Source organism: Triturus cristatus, chromosome 12 (assembly GCF_964204655.1).
Source record: "Triturus cristatus chromosome 12, aTriCri1.1, whole genome shotgun sequence".
NCBI classification, from domain to species: domain Eukaryota; kingdom Metazoa; phylum Chordata; class Amphibia; order Caudata; family Salamandridae; genus Triturus; species Triturus cristatus.
Window position 1 is genome coordinate 6508115 of NC_140595.1, and position 19764 is coordinate 6527878.

The 19764-nt window shown below is 52.8% G+C and overlaps 1 protein-coding gene across 3 annotated transcripts in view; it reads left to right on the plus strand.

The window, feature by feature from the left end:
- CBARP (CACN subunit beta associated regulatory protein) overlaps nt 1-19764 on the plus strand; it is a 109384-nt gene that overhangs the window by 11085 nt on the left and 78535 nt on the right. For 2 of the 3 annotated variants that reach the window (XM_085637798.1, XM_085637803.1), the window contains exon 1: nt 2871-3092. The exons of the other annotated variant lie outside the window; for it this stretch is intronic. The gene's annotated coding sequence lies outside the window, so the exon portion shown is untranslated. Of the gene's footprint in view, nt 1-2870; nt 3093-19764 lie in introns of those variants that run through there. 3 annotated transcript variants of the gene reach the window in all.

Sequence of the window (19764 nt, forward strand, 5' to 3'; positions counted from 1 at the left end):
CTCTATTACTCCTTCCTCCCCCACCTCCTACGAATTCTTGTGACATTCTTTATGTGTACTGTACCTTACTATGCTCTTGTATCTGATGTAACTTTTAACGCAACGATCCTAAATGTAAAGCGCTCTGATACCCTCTTGGGTCAAGTTTGCGCTATATAAAACTTTATAAATAAATAAATAATGCTACAGAGAAGAACTGATACTGGCTAGCTGAAGTATTTTAATACTGTTGTCAAGTACTGGTACAGTCCAGCTGAAGTACTTAAATGCTACAGAGAAGTACTGGTACTGTCCAGATGAACTACTATAATGTTACAGAGAATAATAGGTACTGTCCAGCTATCAGTTTTTTAATGCTGTTGACAAGTACTGGTACTGTCCAGCTTAAGGAACTCACCAACCCCAGCTCCAGCTCCAACGACATCCTGCCGTCGCAAGACCTTTGCGACTCCCTAGCCACCTTCTTCCACCGCATGATTGCAGACATCCATGACAGCTTGAACAGCCAGACCCCCCGACAGCCATTGACACCCCACACTCACCGCCCTCCAGCTACACCAACCTCCTGCTCTCCTGGGACCACGTCAGCGACGACGACACCATCAAAATCATGAAGACCATCCACTCCGGCTCACCATCTGACCCCTGCCCTCACCACGTCTTCAACAAAGCGAGCTCCATCATGCTACAGCCCCCAACTCCGGAAGATCGTCAATAGCTCCTTCAACACCGCCACCTTCCCGGAGAGCTTGAAACACGCCGAGTTCAATGCCCCACTCAAGAAACCCAAGGTGTACCCAAAGGACCTCAAGAACTTCCGGCCCATCTCCCTCCTCCCATTACCGGTGAAAGTCATCGAGAAGATCGTCAACAGGCAACTGACCCGCTTCCTCGAGGAGAACAACACCCTGGACTCGTCCCAATCCGGTTTCCGCAGCAACCACAGCACCGAAAACCGCCCTCATCACCGCCACCGACGACATCGGCGCCATGCTAGACAACGGCGAAATCGCGGCCCTCATCCTCCTGTACCTCTCGGCCGCCTTCGACACCGTCTGCCACCACACCCTACGCACACGGCTCCACGACGCAGGGATCCGAGACGGAGCCCTGGACTGGATCGCCTCCTTCCTCACCAGCAGAACCCAGAGAGTCCGCCTCCCTCCATTCCGTTCCGAAGCCTGCAAGATCACCTGCGGCGTACCCCAGGGATCAGCCCTCAGCCCGACCCTTTTCAACGTCTACATGGCACAGCTCGCCAACATTGTCCGATCGCACGACCTCAACATCGTCTCATATGCCGACGACACCCAGCTGAACCTCTACCTCACCAAGGACCTCGCCACCGCCAAAGCCAACCTCCACGAAGGAATGAAGGCCGTCGCCGAATGGATCAAAAACAGGCGCCTGAAACTGAACTCCTGATAAGACGGAGGTCCTCATCCTTGGCTCCACCCCCTCCGCCTGGGACGACTCTTGGTGGCCGGTCACGGTAGGAGCTGCACCGACCCCAAAAGACCATGCTCGCAACCTGGGGTTCATCCTGGACTCATCGCTCTCAATGACCCAGCAAGTCAAGGCCGTCTCCTCCTCCTGCTTCAACACCCTCTGCATGCTTTGCAAGATCTACAGATGGATCCCTACCGGAACCAGAAGGACGGTCACCCAGGCCCTCGTCAGCAGCAGACTGGACTACGGCAACGCCCTCTACGCAGGAACCACGGCCAAACTCCAGAAACGACTCCAACGTATACAGAACGCCTCCGCGCGCCTCATCCTCGACATCCACGCCACACTCACATCACTGCCCAACTGAGAGACCTGCACTGGCTCCCGGTCAACAAGAGGTTCACCTTCAAGCTCCTCACCCACGCCCACAAAGCACTCCACAACGCCAGACCAACATACCTCAACAAACGACTCACCTTCTACACCCCGAACTGCAAGCTTCAGTCTGCTGACCTCGCCCTCGCCGCTGTTCCACGCATCCACCGAACGACCACCGGCGGCAGATCTTTCTCCCACCTCGCCGCCAAGACATGGAACGCCCTCCCCATCCACCTGCGGCAGACCCAGGACCTGCTGACCTTCAGGAGACTCCTCAAGACCTGGCTGTTCGAGCAGTAGCAGCCCCCCCCCCCCCCCTCAGTGCCTTGAGACCCTCACGGGTGAGTAGTGCGCTCTACAAATGATTGATTGATTGATTAATTAATGCTACAGAGAAGTACTGGTACTGGCTCGCTAAAGTATTTTAATACCGTTAACAAGTAGTGGTACTGTCCAATTTAAGTACTGTAATGCTACAGAGAAATACTGGTACTGTCCAGGCACAGTATTTTAATACTGTTGTCAAGTACTGGTACTGGCTAGCTGAAGTATTTTAATACCGTTGACAAGTAGTGGTACTGTCCATCTTAAGTACTGTAATGCTACAGAAAAGTACTGGTACTGTCCAGGTACAGTATTTTAATGCTGTTGTCAAGTACTGGTACTGTCCCGGTGCAGGACTGCACTCCTGGTACCGGGTGCTGGCACTGCCCACCAGTATTACAATCCTGCAGAGGCGTGGGTGGTACTCCTGTGGGGCTGGGGGGGCTCTTGTTTTTCTCACATCTCCGCACCCCCCTCCGCCCCCAGTGTTATCTTGTGAATGATGGGCGGTCCCTGGCTCGTCCTGCTTAGTATTCATGACTCGTCCTCAGTGTGGGGGGTGGAGGGTGTCTCACTCGCCCCTCCCCTCGGTACCCCATATATTTCTCAATGATGAGTATTAATATTCAGTACAGGTCCCTGTTTGACGTCAGCCCCCACCCCCCACCGCCCAATCAGACCGCGCCCTGTCACCCCCTCCCCCCGGGGGTCACGTGCTCGCCTGGGCTGGGGGCGGACCCAATACCTGCAGATTTCATTCATAAATCCTGGGCTTTTAAATCAAAATCCAGGAGCGGCGATCGGAGCCCCCGGAGCTGACCTCCCCCCCCCCCCGGGAGCGGAGACTGCAGCCCCATCCTGGAGCCGGCCCCCCCCGGGAGCGGCGATCGGAGCCCGAACCCCCCTCCCTCCGGGACCGACAGCAGAGGGGGCTACACCCGGTGAGTGCGAGGCGCCTGTACCCCCAAACCACCCCCGGGCATCGGGGAAGGATGTTCAACCCATGGGGGATCCCTGCAACCCGTCCCCCCTCCCACAACTACCCCCCGTGCAACTATAGCGTCACCCCATACACACTCAGCCTGCCATCTCTCCTCGAAGCTTGCAGCCCCCAGATAGCATGGCACCCCGCCTGCCACCTCACCCCACATGCCCTCTCAAAAGTCTGGCACCCGCCCCACAGCCTTGCACCCGCCCCTCAGGCTGGCATCCACCTCCCCACATCCTGGCACCCCATCAGACAACCTGGCACCCCCCAACACACGCTCTCTCTCAGCGCTAAAGCGTAGCAGCCCTCCCGACAGCCTGGCACCCCATCACACAACCTGGCACCCCCCAACACACGCCCTCTCTTACCACTAAAGCGTAGCAGCCCTCCCGACAGCCTGGCACCCCGCACCGGAGGCTGGCATCTCCCCCAATAACCAGACAACTCTCGCCACAGTCCTCCACCCCGTCGCACAGCCTGGCATACCTTCCCAGAGCCTGCACACTGCCCCACAGCCTGGCATCACACACTGCTCCACAGTCTGGCATCACTTCCCAGAGCCCGCACACTGCCCCACAGCCTGTCATTGCTTCCAAGAGCCCTGCACACTGCCCCACAGCCTGGCATCGCTTCCAAGAGCCCTGCACACTGCCCCACAGCCTGGCATCGCTTCCAAGAGCCCTTCACACTGCCCCACAGCCTGGCATCGCCTCTCAGCCTGCATACTGCCCCACAGCCTGGCATCACCTCCCAGGGCCTGCACACTGCCCCACGGCCTGGCATCACTTCCAAGAGCCCTTCACACTGCCCCACAGCCTGGCATCGCCTCTCAGCTTGCACACTGCCCCACGGCCTGGCATCACTTCCCATAGCCCTGCACACTGCCCCACAGCCTGGCATCGCCTCTCAGCCTGCACACTGTCCCACTGCCTGGCATCGCTTCCAAGAGCCCTTCACACTGCCCCCCAGCCTGGCATCGCCTCTCAGTCTGTACACTGTGCCACAGCCTGGCATCGCTTCCAAGAGCCCTTCACACTGCCCCACAGCCTGGCATCGCCTCTCAGCCTGCACACTGCCCCGCGGCCTGGCATCACTTACCAGAGCCCTGCACACTGCCCAACGGCCTGGCATCACTTCACAGAGCCTGCACACTGCCCCACGGCCTGGCATCACTTCCCAGAGCCTGCACACTGCCCCACTGCCTGGCATCACTTCCCAGAGCCTGCACACTGCCCCACAGCCTGGCAACACATACTGCTTCACAGCCTGGCATCACTTCCAAGAGCCCTGCACATTGCCCTACAACCTGGCATCGCTTCTCAGAGCCTGCACACTGCCCCACATCATGGCATACTTTCCAGAGCCCTGCACTCTGCCCCACAGTTTGGCATCTGTCCCCACATTCCTGCACCACGTCACCGAGCCTGGAATCCCCTCCCCACAGCACCACGGCACCCCTCTCTACAACCTGGCACCCGTCCCTACAGCCCGGCACCCCTCTCTACAACCTGGCACCCGTCCCTACAGCCCGGCACCCCTCTCTACAACCTGGCACCCGTCCCTACAGCCCGGCACCCCTCTCTACAACCTGGTACCCCTCCTTACAGCCTGGCACCCCTCTCTACAACCTGGCACCCGTCCCTACGGCCCGGTACCCCTCTCTACAACCTGGCACCCCTCCTTACAGCCTGGTAAATCTCCCAACAGCCTGGCATCCCTCACCCCAGCCTGGTACCAGCCCCCCTTCAAATTCAGAGCTCTCCCTGTAGCCCACGGCTCCCCACAACCTAGTAAACTGCCCCACAGCCAGGCGCCCCTCCTCACACCTGCCCTCCGTCCAAGAGGTCACACCCATCAAACATAAGATCCATCTTTTTCTCACAGCCCGACCCCCCGCCTTTTATACCAGCAGTCTCTCTTCCAAAATTCGAACACCCCTCCTCCTCTCACCCACCTGGCACCCACCCCTCCCACCATGACGTCCATGAACCCCCCCCCCCCATCCCCCGGACATCTTGATTTTCTTCCCTTAAGCAAACGCCTCTCCTCAAAAGATTGGCAACTTCCCCCACCTTACAGCTCGGCCTCTCCCTGGCACATGCTGGCACTCTTGCTTATAGCCCAGTGCCCCTCCCTTCACCCTGCCTGGCACCCCTGCCTTCACTCTGCCTGGCACCCCTGCCTTCACTCTGCCTGGCACCCCTGCCTTCACTCTGCCTGGCACCCATGCCTTCACTTTGCCTGGCACCCCTGCCTTCTCCCTGTCTGGCACCCCTGCCTTCATTCTGCCCGGCACCCCTCTCTTTACTCTGCCTGGCACCCCTGCCTTCATTCTGCCTGGCACCCCTCTCTTCACTCTGCCATTCACTCATGCCTCCACTCAGCCTGGCACCCCTGCCTTCATTCTGCCTGGCACCCCTCTCTTCACTCTGCCTGGCACTCATGCCTCCACTCTGCCTGGCATCCCTGCCTTCATTCTGCCTGGCACCCCTCTCTTCACTCTGCCTGGCACTCATGCCGCCACCTGTCTATCACCCTTGCGTTAACTTTGCCTGGCACCCCTCTCTTCACTGTGCCTGGCATCCCTGCCTTCACTCTGCTTGACACCTCTGTCTTCTCTCTGCTTGGCACTCATGCCTCCACTCTCTGCCTGGCACTCTTGCCCTCACTCTGCCTGGAACCCCTGCCTTCACTCTTCCTGGAACCCCTCCCCCCACCATGCCTCCACTCTGCCTGGAAGCCCTGCCTTTACCCTACTTAAGTTTGCTTTCATGTTGTGTGCGATGAAAATATGTTGCTGGGGATCGGAGGGCACAATCTGGTATGGCATAGCGGGCATATGGTACTGCAGGGGGCAGGGCTGGGGGTTGCCTAGGCTGCTGTTCGATATAAGATTCCTCTGCAGGGAACGGTACCACTGAGGGACGTGTCAGAGATGCCAGTAAGGGACGTGTCAGATATGCCAGTGAGGGACGTGTCAGAGATGCCAGTGAGGGACGTGTCAGAGATGCCAGTGAGGGACGTGTGACTGATGCCAGTGAGGGACGTGTGACAGATGCCAGTGAGGGACGCGTCAGATGCCAGTGAGTGATGTGTTAGAGATGCCAGTGAGGGATGTATCAGAGACCCCAGTGAGGGATGTGTCAGAGATGCCAGTGAGTGACGTGTCAGAGATACCAGTGAGGGACGTTTCTGAGATGCCAGTGAGGGATGTGTGAGAGATGCCATTGAGGGATGTGTCAGAGATGCCAGTGAGTGACGTGTCAGAGATGCCAGTTAGGGATGTGTCAGCGATGCCAGTGAGGGACGTGTCAGAGGTGCCAGTGAGGGATGTGTCAGAGGTGCCAGTGAGGGACATGCCAGAGGTGCCAGTGAGGGACGTGTCAGAGATGCCAGTGAGGGACCTGTCAGAGATGCCAGTGAGGGACGTGTGACATATGCCAGCGAGAGACGTGTCAGAGATGCCAGTGAGGGACGTGGGACAGATGCCAGTGAGAGACGTGTCAGAGATGCCAGTGAGGGATGTGTGAAAGATGCCAGTGAGGGACGTGTCAGAGATGCCAGTGAGGGACGTGTGAGAAATGCCAGTGAGGGATGTGTCAGAGATGCCAGTGAGGGACGTGTCAGAGATGCCAGTGAGGGACGTGTTAGAGGTGCCAGTGAGGGATGTGTAACAGATGTCAGTGAGGGAAGTGTCAGAGATGCCAGTGAGGAACATGTGACAGATGCCAGTGAGGGACGTGTCAGAGATGCCAGTGAGGAATGTGTCAGAGATGCCAGTGAGTGACGTGTCAGAGATGCCAGTTAGGGATGTGTCAGCGATGCCAGTGAGGGACGTGTGACATATGCCAGCGAGAGACGTGTCAGAGATGCCAGTGAGGGACGTGTGACAGATGCCAGTGAGGGACGTGTCAGAGTTGCCAGTGAGGGACGTGTGAGAAATGCCAGTGAGGGATGTGTCAGAGATGCCAGTGAGGGACGTGTCAGAGATGCCAGTGAGGGACGTGTTAGAGGTGCCAGTGAGGGATGTGTAACAGATGTCAGTGAGGGAAGTGTCAGAGATGCCAGTGAGGAACTCGTCAGAGATGCCAGTGCGGGACGTGTCAGAGATGCCAGTGAGGGAGATGTCAGAGATGCCAGTGAGGAATGTGTCAGAGATGCCAGTGAGTGACGTGTCAGAGATACCAGTGAGGGACGTTTCTGAGATGCCAGTGAGGGACGTGTCAGAGATGCCAGTTAGGGATGTGTCAGCGATGCCAGTGAGGGACGTGTGAGAGATGCCAGTGAGGGATGTGTCAGAGGTGCCAGTGAGGGACGTGTCAGAGATGCCAGTGAGGGACGTGTGACAGATGCCAGTGAGAGACGTGTCAGAGATGCCAGTGAGGGATGTGTGAAAGATGCCAGTGAGGGACATGTGACAGATGCCAGTGAGGGATGTGTCAGAGATGCCAGTAAGGGACTGTCAGAGGTGCCAGTGAGGGACGTGTGAGAAATGCCAGTGAAGGATGTGTCAGAGGTGCCTGTGAGGGACGTGTCAGAGGTGCCAGTAAGGGACTGTCAGAGGTGCCAGTGAGGGACGTGTGACATATGCCTGTGAGGAACGTGTCAGAGATGCCAGTGAGGGACGTGTGACAGATGCCAGTGAGGGACGTGTCAGAGTTGCCAGTGAGGGACGTGTGAGAAATGCCAGTGAGGGATGTGTCAGAGATGCCAGTGAGGGACGTGTCAGAGATGCCAGTGAGGGACGTGTTAGAGGTGCCAGTGAGGGATGTGTAACAGATGTCAGTGAGGGAAGTGTCAGAGATGGCAGTGAGGAACGTGTGACAGATGCCAGTGAGGGACGTGTCAGAGATGCCAGTGAGGAACTCGTCAGAGATGCCAGTGAGGGAGATGTCAGAGATGGCAGTGAGGAACATGTGACAGATGCCAGTGAGGGACGTGTCAGAGATGCCAGTGAGGGATGTGTCAGAGATGCCAGTGAGGGACGTGTGACAGATGCCAGTGAGGGATGTGTGAGAGATGCCAGTGAGGGATGTGTGAGAGATGCCATTGAGGGATGTGTGAGAGATGCCAGTGAGGGACGTGTAAGAGATGGCAGTGAGGGATGTGTGAAAGATGTCAGTGAGGGATGTGTCAGAGGTGCCAGTGAGGGACGTGTCAGAGGTGCCAGTGAAGGACGTGTCAGAGGTGCCAGTAAGGAATGTGTTAGAGATGTCAGTGAGAGACGTGTCAGAGATGCCAGTGAGGGACGTGTCAGAGATGCCAGTGAGGGACGTGTGAGAAATGCCAGTGAGGGACATGTGACAGATGCCAGTGAGGGATGTGTCAGAGATGCCAGTAAGGGACGTGTCAGAGATGCCAGTGAGGGACGTGTGACAGATGCCAGTGAGGGACGTGTCAGAGTTGCCAGTGAGGGACGTGTGAGAAATGCCAGTGAGGGATGTGTCAGAGATGCCAGTGAGGGACGTGTCAGAGATGCCAGTGAGGGACGTGTTAGAGGTGCCAGTGAGGGATGTGTAACAGATGTCAGTGAGGGAAGTGTCAGAGATGGCAGTGAGGAACGTGTGACAGATGCCAGTGAGGGACGTGTCAGAGATGCCAGTGAGGAACTCGTCAGAGATGCCAGTGAGGGAGATGTCAGAGATGGCAGTGAGGAACATGTGACAGATGCCAGTGAGGGACGTGTCAGAGATGCCAGTGAGGGATGTGTCAGAGATGCCAGTGAGGGACGTGTGACAGATGCCAGTGAGGGATGTGTGAGAGATGCCAGTGAGGGATGTGTGAGAGATGCCATTGAGGGATGTGTGAGAGATGCCAGTGAGGGACGTGTAAGAGATGGCAGTGAGGGATGTGTGAAAGATGTCAGTGAGGGATGTGTCAGAGGTGCCAGTGAGGGACGTGTCAGAGGTGCCAGTGAAGGACGTGTCAGAGGTGCCAGTAAGGAATGTGTTAGAGATGTCAGTGAGAGACGTGTCAGAGATGCCAGTGAGGAACGTGTCAGAGATGCCAGTGAGGGACTTTTGTTCTTATCTTGTCACATTTTCTGTGCATTCACAGACAGAGGTTAAATATCAGACTCTGTCTTCCGAGGGAGCTTGGTGATTACTTTTCTTTCTCTGACTTGATTTATGTGACAATCCTGCTGGGTACCCATACCCATGTGAGAGGAAAGGATGTAGGGTGGTCTTTTTACTAGCATAGAACAACTTTTAAATGCCTGTAAATGAACTGTGCAAATATTTTTAGAATATATCAGAATTAGGAAAGCACAAAAGAAGCACTTAGTTTTTTGTAATTTTCAAGTGTGGTGGAATCAAATATTTTAATAGGATCAAAATAAATCAATAACTTAGTGATGCCATTTCCACACATTATTGTCTGTGCATATGTGATGGTCATTTCAATTGAAAATGCGTTGTCTCTAATGACAGTGTGCTACCACACCATGCATACTCCACTCTACACAACTCCACGCTAGTCCCCTCTACAACAGTCTACTCCACAACACTGTACTCCCCTCTACGTCACTCTATGCCACTCCACTCTACTCCACGCCACTCTACACCACTCCACTCTATGCCACTCCAAGCCACGCCATGCCACTCCGCTATACTCTACTCTATGAAACTCTACTCCTCTCCCCTCTACAATTCACTACTCCACTCTACACCACTCCACTCTACTCCATCCTATTCCACTCCACTCTACGATACTCCACGCCACTCTACGGCACTCCACTGTGACACTCTACTCTATGACACTTTACTTCATTCTACTCTACTTAACTCAACGCCACTTCACTCTACAACACTCTATGCCATTTCACTCTAGCCACTCACCTCTACTGCACTCCACTGTATGCCACTCTGCCACTCTACGCCACTCAACGTTGTGCCACTTCACTCTAACACTTAACTCCACTCTGCTCCATTCTGCGACACTCAACTCTTCAACACTACTACACTCTGTGTTATGCCACCCTATGCATCTCCACTCTATGTCACTTTATGCCATTCCACTCTATGACACTTCACTCCACACCATTCCATTCTGTGACACCCCACTCCACTCTATTCTACTTCATGACACTCTACACAACCCACTTTACGGCACAACACACTACTCCACTCTAGAACACTCCATGACACTCTACTCTACTCCACTCTATGCCACTTTTCTCCACTCAATGCTACAGCAGTCTACGCCACTCCACTCTACACCACTCCACTCTATGATACTCCACTCCATGGCACTCTATTGTACACCACTCTTCTCTACGCTACTCCATGATACTCCACTCTACTGTATGACACTCTATTACAATTCACCACTGCACTCTTCTCTATGCCACTCTACCCTACGCATCTCTATGGTACTCTAAGCCACTGTATGCCACTTCACTCTAGTCCAATCTACTCCGCTCTACGACACCCCACGATAGTCCACTCGATGACACTCTACTCAATTCCACTCTCGTCAATTCTATGCCACACCACTCTCCGTTACTCCACACTCTATGCCACTTTTCTCCACTCAACGCTACTGCACTCTACGCCAGTCCACTCTACACCACTCCACTCTATGATACTCCACTCTGTGGTACTCCACTCCACTCCATGACACTCTGCTCTACGCCACTCTGCTCTACGCCAATCCATGATACTCCACTCTACTGTACGACACTCTATTACAATACACCACTGCACTGTACTCTATGCCACTCCACCCTACGCCACACTATGACACTCTAAGCCACTGTATGCCACTTCACTCTAGTCCAATCTACTCTACTCCACTCTACGCCACTCTACTTCACTCCATTATACTCCACTCTATGACACTCTACTCTCTTCCACTCTAGTCAATTCTATGCCACACTACTCTATGCCACACCACTCTCCGCTAATCCGCTCTACGACACTGCACACAACTCTACTCCACTCTGACACACCACTCTAGAGTGGAGTAGAGTGACATAGAGTGGAGTTGAGTGACGTAGAGTGTTGTGTACTAGAGTCGAGGGGCATACATGGCAGGGGTATAGAATGTCATGGAGTGGAGTGCCATAGTGTGGATCATCATGGAGTCAAGTTTACTCCACTCTACTCTACTGCACTTATTGCAGTTTCACCTCTGTATGTCACTCCACTCGACTCCACTCCACGCCACTCCACCATATGCCACTCCACTCCACGCTACGATACTCCACTCTATGCTACTTTACTCCTCTGTACTCTAGGCCACTCTCTGCCACTCCACTCTACACCCCGCCCCTCTATGACACTCTACGCCATACCACTCCACTCTACTCCACCTTACGACATTCTACTCTACTCCCCTCTATGACACTGTACTTCACTCTGCGTCCCTCCACTCTACGATGCTTCACTCTAGGCCACTCCACAATACTCCTCTCTATGACACGCTATGCCAGTCTCCATCACTTTACTCCACTCTATGCCACTCTACGCAATGCCAGTCTACTCTTACACTTCACTCCTCTCTATGGCACTCCACTCCACTCTGCTTCCTTCTATGGCACTCCACTTTACTCAACTCTAAGCTACACCGCTCTAAGTCCGTCCACTCTACTCTACGCCACTCCACTCTATGTCATTCAACGACACTTTACTTCACTCTAGGCCACTCTACTGTACGCCACTCCACTCTATAATACTCCACTATATGACACTCCACTCCACTTAACTCTATGCCATGCCGCAACTCTCTATACCACTTCACTCTAGGCCATTCTACTCTACGACACTCCACTCCACTCTACTCCACAATGCTCCACTCAGTGACACTCTACTCCATTCCACTCTACAAGACTCTATGGCATTTCACTCTAGGCCACTCTGCTCCACTCCACGACCCCCCATGACACTCTACTCCACTCTATGTCATTCCACAACACTCTACACCCCTCCACTACACGTCACAACACCGTACTTCACTCTAGGCCACTCTACTGTACGCCACTCCACTCTACGAGACTCCACTCTATGACACTCCACTCCACTTAACTCTATGCCATGTCACAGCTCTCTATACCACTTCACTGTAGGCCATGCTACTCTACGACACTCCACTCCACTCTACTCCACAATGCCCCACACAATGACACTCTACTCCATTACACTCTACAAGACTCTATGGCATTTCACTCTAGGCCACTCTACTCCACTCCACGACCCTCCATGACACTCTACCCCACTCTACGACAGTCTATTCTACAACACTGTACTCTAAGACACTCCACGCCACTCCACTCTACTCCACTTTCCCCCACTCTATGCCACTTGACTCAATGACACTTTACTCCACTCTACATTACGCCACTCCACTCTAAGGTACTCAACTCCACTCTACGCACTTTACTCCTCTCTATGTTGTACCACTGTAAGTCCCTCCACTCTACATTACTCCACTCTATGCTACTGCACTACACCCTATGACACTCCAGTCTGCGCCACTCTACTTCACGCCCCTCCACTCTACGACACAACACTCTACTCCACTCCGTCACTCTACTTCACTGCACCGCACTCCATTCAACTCCACTTCACGACACTCTATGACCCTCCACGACACTATATAAAACTCTACTCCACGCCCTTCTATGACACTGCAGCACAACACTCTACGACACTTTGTTTCACTCTACAACACTTAACTCCATTCTACTCCACTCTACAGCACTTTCCTCCACTCTATGCCACGACACTCTATGTCGCTCTACTTCACTCTATGCCCCTCCACTCTAATGCACTCCACTCTACGCCACTCTATGCCACGACACTCTATGTCCCTCTACTTCACTCTATACCCCTCCACTCTACTGCACTCCACTCTACGCCACTCCATATGGCACTCTCCTCTACGCCACAAACTACTAGCCATGCTGAACAACAGCCACTCTGGTGCACAACATGACTAAAACACATTGGCAAAGTCAATAGATCTTGCATAGGAGAGACCTAATGCCTTTGCCAGTGCTTGTTATTTGCTGCTTCCTTTCCTCCCTCTTCTTGTCATTTCCCTGCCCTGGAGCATAACCTCTTTACCATCCTTTTGATTGGATGGCATGTATTCTTCCACTTCTTACATTCAGGGAACTACTATTTTAGGTCTCGGCTGCAGACAGTCGGTGGGTGAGACCTATTTTGCCAAATACATGACATATTCTTAGAATGGGCGTGTTAGCCCCTCGCTCATGATTGGATGGCTTCCGAAGTTCCAAAGTGATCGAAGGGGGGATGTGACAAGCACATGGCCAGGGTAGGGTCTTCAGGATTTTTAGCCTCCTCAGAGAGGGAGCCCTCCCTCAACAGCGCCAAAGCGTCTGCGAGCTCCGCGCACCCTTTATGTTTTAATGTCTATTTCGCTTCATTCAATGTCTTTCCTCCCTGTTGTGTTTGCCGCTCACGGGAGCTACTCCGTCTCACAGTGTTCTGATTGGATGATGTATCCTTCCACTGCTGATGTCAGACTCTGCTTTGCAGTGGCTGGAAGGGACTATTTTCTTTCCATGCACCCCATCTCATCTCTTCCCCCAGTTCTCTCGCCCCTCTACCCAATGGCCTCTTTCCCCTGCTGCTCACTTAGGTTCTTTCCACAACATGCTAGTGGTGGACGGCCATCGTAACATCATTTTGACTATTGCAAGATGGCGGCGCTTGGATGCGCGTGCAGATGCTGCGAGCACCTAGGAATGTGTTTGCTTTATTTACAAATCCCATTCAAAGGTGACTGTTTTGAAGGCTTGCTGCTTCCCTCTTGCCATCTTCGCCCCCCGCATGCTCTGTTTCCCTCAGAACCAGATCATCCTTTTACATAACCCATGCCTAGGCATCCTGCACAGCTTCTTTTATACCCCCATGCTGTTGTCACGTGAGCACATACGTCATCACACTGGTGACGATATGAGCTTCTTTTTAACCCCATCCCTGCGGGGGTAATTTCCCCACGGTGCGGGGGGGCCACGGTGCCACTGTGCTCGTCATGACTCACAGTGGAGCTGTGCTCATGACGAGCTGAGCTCGTCACGACCCCGCCCTCTGATTAATTCTCCAGCACAGGCGGGGAATTTATCACGCGTGGGCGAGCCGCGGCCGTTATGACGAGCTCAGCTCGTCATGAGCACAGCTTCACTGTGACTCATGACGAGCTGAGCTCGTCATAAGCATGGAAGGGGTTAAGCATCAGCAACAAACGTTTTTAGGTCGAGCCTAGCGGCAGCGTGAATGCGCTGCTCTGCGAGGCATGCTTTAATTTCTCTTTGAAGTTAGAAGACACCCACCACACGCCCACCGCTTGTGATTGGTTACTTAGTCCGCCTTTCTAAATGCCATGGTTTTAATTTGTGGATGGAGTAAATTTGCCCCGGCTTGTGGCTGTTTCGTTTTGGCCCTGGCATTTGCCCCTGCTGCATGTATCCTTTCGATACGGGCCATATGTTCTGGTACCCACACTACTTTTTCTGTTGCCTCGGCTTGTTTTTAAATTCCTGTAATGTTTTACTTTGCTCCCGTTGTATGTGTTTACCATGCTCCCGCCCCCTCCTGTTGTCCCTGGTCAACATACTCCCGCCCCCTCCCGTTGTCCGTGTTCACCATGCTCCCACCCCCCTCCCGTTGTCCACATTCCCTTTGTTCCCTGCGTTATATCATAGCCCACGGAAGGCCGGTCGCAAACCGGTGGTCCACAGGTGCCACTACATGCTCGGAGGAGGGGCCGAGTCTGCTGCTCTCACCCTCTCCCCTTCACTTGCAGCGGCCCGTGAGGTACATTACCGACCCACCCCTCCTCAACCCCTGCGACACGCCATTGTTTGTTTAAATGCTGAACAGTCAGTGAAAAGCATTGGCAAAGCCAAAAGGCGAGATATATTGGCTTTGCCAATGCTTGTTTCTCTTCTCACCAATGCTGTTCGATATGGACAACAAGCAGTGGCAACACCAAAATGTCATCTCACGCGTTTGAATGATGAGCTCTACAGGCTTTGCAAGTGCTTGCTTTACTTTTCTCCTCTGGCCTCTCATACACTTCTTACACACACCAGACACAATCAACACAGTCACAGTCGGGAGGAGCCAAGATGGCGTCCGGAGCAGTCGCTTGAGCGCCCGGCTCCGTCGGCCCTTGGCCTCGAACTATCATCCTGATTCCTATCCTTGCCGATTTTCGAGGTGCAACGCGTGCGACGACGCGCTGACTGCGCCGCTGCTTTCCCGAAGTCTTAGCCCGCCCGGATGCCGGAGTTTTTGGTGCCTTTGTTCCCCGCCCTGGACCCTTGCTCTACTGTGGCCTCGGCCGGCCCCCTGGAATCGTTGCAGTCACCGGACCCGCTGGTGCAAATCTGAGCCCGAGGTCCCGATCCCGCCTCACGCCACGCACGGTCGCCAGAAGAGCCGGGAGAGAGACGCCCGGACACCTCCTGTACCCTGCATCTGATGGGCTGGAGCCAGAGGGTAAGCCCCGGTGTGGCGGGTCTCCTGCCCCGCTCTGTGGACCACGCTGTAGAAGGCTGCAGACCCCCTTCTTCTATGGTCTAGTCGGCTGCAAAGAGAGCCTGAGGGAGGGGAAGAGACTGCTGGCTTTCACCTGTTGCGGCGCAGACCTGTTGGGAATTGCCTCCTTGTCACGATCCCCCCCCTGGCCACGGTACCGTTCAACGGTAAAACATGGCGCTGATTGCCTGCTCGCTGCTGGGGGGTGATGCTCCGGTCTCGCCCGCTGCCCGCTTCGCCCTCCCTCTACCAGACTCCAGCTCCCCAGTGCCGTCCCGGATTGCTGCCGTTGGGGGGACGCAGCTTCCGCTGACATACGGCTCCGTTCTGGCTGCCCTGCGGGACTTTCGTCTGCAATTGTGTGTCGGCTTGCAAACGCTGAGTGAGCGGTTCGACTCTACACTGTCTGCTGCGGGCCGTGAGCGCCCCGCTTGTGATCAACAAGACGTGAGTCTGCCAGTGCTGTGGTCCTCCTGCGGGGAAGCAACGACTGGGTATAACGGTGCTACACTGGTGTCTGCATTTGGCTTTCCCGGCGCTCAGGATCAATCGCTCTCCTGCTCAATGGCAGATACTTTGTTTCCCCGGTCATTGCTGCCTGCTTTGTTGTTGCCTGCCTCACCGTGCCCGCAGGAGTTTCCAGCTGAACTACACCTGGCGACCTCGAGGAACTGTTCACGGTGGCCTACGACTCCTTTTATGTGGAACTCATGTACTTTACAAGCCAGGTCTGGATTTTATATGGTGTGCAAGGGGACCTCAATAGATGATCGGCGGCCATTTTGTGACTCTACTTCTCCATCTTCTCCCAAGTGGCCATATTGTCTTTGTCTGTTCGGGATGCGGGGCATTCACGAGGGGGCGGGTCTAATCGTACGCCCGCGATCGGGCCAGGGCTAGATTACTTTCTATCATCATGGCTTCACGGCCGGGCTGGACTGGGACTGGAATTGTCTACTTATGTTGTGCGCACTCGTCGCGATCTGTCTGCCTTCATTTCCGTGGTGTTACATGCTATCTTCCCACGACCGCCTTTGGGTGTAGTGGGGTTTCAGTGTGTGGAGGCTTGGTTGGCCGGTGGTGTCGGGCGCTCCTGAGGATACGTGGGCTCCTCCCCGCCTCCTTTCTTCTTTCTTCTCTTAGTTTCTTTACTCTATTCCTACTTTCTCTCTCGTCTATATTTCGGGTTCATTGGGCGACAGGCACTATGCTGGGGGGGGGGGTAGGCCATAGCCTCCGCATTGGTGTAGGGTGGGGGGGTAATTTACTGTTTCTTTTTTAGTTCTATGGGCCTCTTTCTTTCATGTCTCTGCGTTATACTTGTTTCGACTCGGGGTCCGGGTGTGGGGTGGATTGAGTGGGGGCGGCTTTTAGGGGGTGCGTATTTACTACTGTGATGATCCTGTTATCTAATTGCATCGCCTTACTGTATGAGATTTTCTATGGCTGTTTTAATGATGCTGCTGCTCTCCAGTGTATGAAGCCGACTTGCGGACTCGAATCTCCTTGTTTCTATCCTTTACTGACTTTTTTCCCGATAAAAAATTTTTTGAAAACCTTAAAATTAACCTTCACTTCTCCTTCCCCCGGTGTCAAGGATCCCTCCAGTGTATGAATCCTGAATCGTTGCTAATCTTGACCTTGACGCACAGGGGATGTATTGTTTGTCTCTGTGCTCAACCGTATTGTGGCCGGCCTGATGGTTGTAGGCCCGTATTTGTTCTTTTACTATGCACAAATAAAGGTTTTTAAAAAAAAAAAAAAAAAAAAAACACAGTCACAGTCACCCCAGCACACGCACATGCTCCCAGCACACACTGGCTTCACAGATCCACAATCTGTTTCAATATAGATACATACAACCACACACAACACACACTGCTCCAGTATTCATACATGCACACACACACACACAGCTCCATTATACATATACACACTTACACATGCACACACAGTGCTCCAACATAGATACATACAAGCACATACACACACACTGTACCAGTAGACATACACACACACTCGCACTGCCCCAACATGGGTACATACAAGCACACACACACACACACACACTGCTCCAATATACATACACACACTGACACAAATACTGCTCCAATATACATACACAAACGGACACACTACTCCAACATAGGTACATACATGCACACATACTGCTGCAATATCAATGCATGCACAGACACATACACTTCTCCAATATACATACATGTACACACACACACACACACTGCTCCAATTGTCATACACACACTGCTCCAATGTACACACATACATACACACACACTGCTCCAATAGACATACATGCACACACCCACACTGCTGCTATATACATACATGCACACACACTGCTCCGATATACATACACACACACTGCTCCAACTTAGATACATACAAGCACATACACACACACTGCTCCAATACACATACATACAAACACACACTGCTCCAATATACATACATGCACACACACACTCACACACAACGCGCTAACTTAGATACATATACGCACATACACACACACTGCTCCAATATACATACATACACATACCCAGTGTTCCAATATAAATACATGTGCACACACACACAGTTCCAATATACATACATGTATACACACACACTGTTCCAAAATACTTACATGCACACATATACTGATCCAAAGTGGATTCCTAAAGGCACACACACTGCTCTAAACGTGACATATACACACCCACACACCAACATAAATACATACAAGCACACACACACTGCGCCAATATCCCTACATAATCACACTCCAACATATATGCATACAAGAACACACACAGCTCCAACATTCACACACATACACACTGCTCTATCATAGATATATACATGCATGCACACACACACACACTGCTCCAACATACACACATACACACTGCTCCATCATAGATATATACATGCATGCACACACACACACTGCTCCAACATTTACACACATACACACTGCTCCATTATAGATATATACATGCATGCACACACACACACACACACTGCTCCAACATAGATACATACAAGCATGTGAATACACACACACACACAGTTCCAACATAGATACATACAAGCATGCACACACACACAGCTCCAACATAGATTCATAAAAGCATGCACTCACACACAAACAGTTCCAACATAGATGCATGCGCACACACACACAGTTCCAACATAGATACATACAAGCATGCACACACACACAGCTCCAACATAGATTCATAAAAGCATGCACTCACACACAAACAGTTCCGAAATAGATGCATGCGCACACACACACACAGTTCCAACATAGATACATACAAGCATGCGCAACTCCAAGAATCACACAGTGCTCCAACACAGACACATGCATGCAGACACACAACCACACTGCTCCATCATAGATACAAACAAGCAGGTACACACACACACACAGCTCCAACATTCACACACACTGCTTCAGCACATACACATGCATGCAGAAACACACACACTGCTTCAACCTATATACACACAAGCATGCGCACATGCACAGACACACAGCTCCAACATTCACACACACTGCTTCAACACATGATGACCGGGCGGAAGACTGCCTCCGTTCCAAATACATGCTTATTGCCCTAGGTTCTTAATGGAACCCTTTGGCCCCACATCTCTTGAAGTCTATGGTTATCAAGCCTACCTTACTTTTTGGGCATAACTGTGTGTAGATAGATGGTGATTGGACGTCTGCCGACTCTATTCCGTTTGGATGTGAAAAAGATCTTGAAAAATTCATTTAGAAACCTTTGGTAATAATAGATTGACGTAGAAAACAGGTCCGGTTATATGGATAATAACATACCGTAATTCAACTGTGGCTGGTGTGCCACAACTTTGCCCTGAAGAAGTCCTAAGTCAAAAGGACGAAACGCGTTGGCTGATGGAGAATCTGATTAAAAGAAATAATAAAAGAGAAGAGCGGAACGAGAAGGCTTTGCATCGGCAGTGATTTGCTCTTCCTGCCACTGGCCCCGCATAATGACGCATCTCTTTACTCTTTGCGTCGATGGACTGTGGTGCTGAACCACACTTGTGCTGGTTTGCGTTGTATCCCCCTCAGTG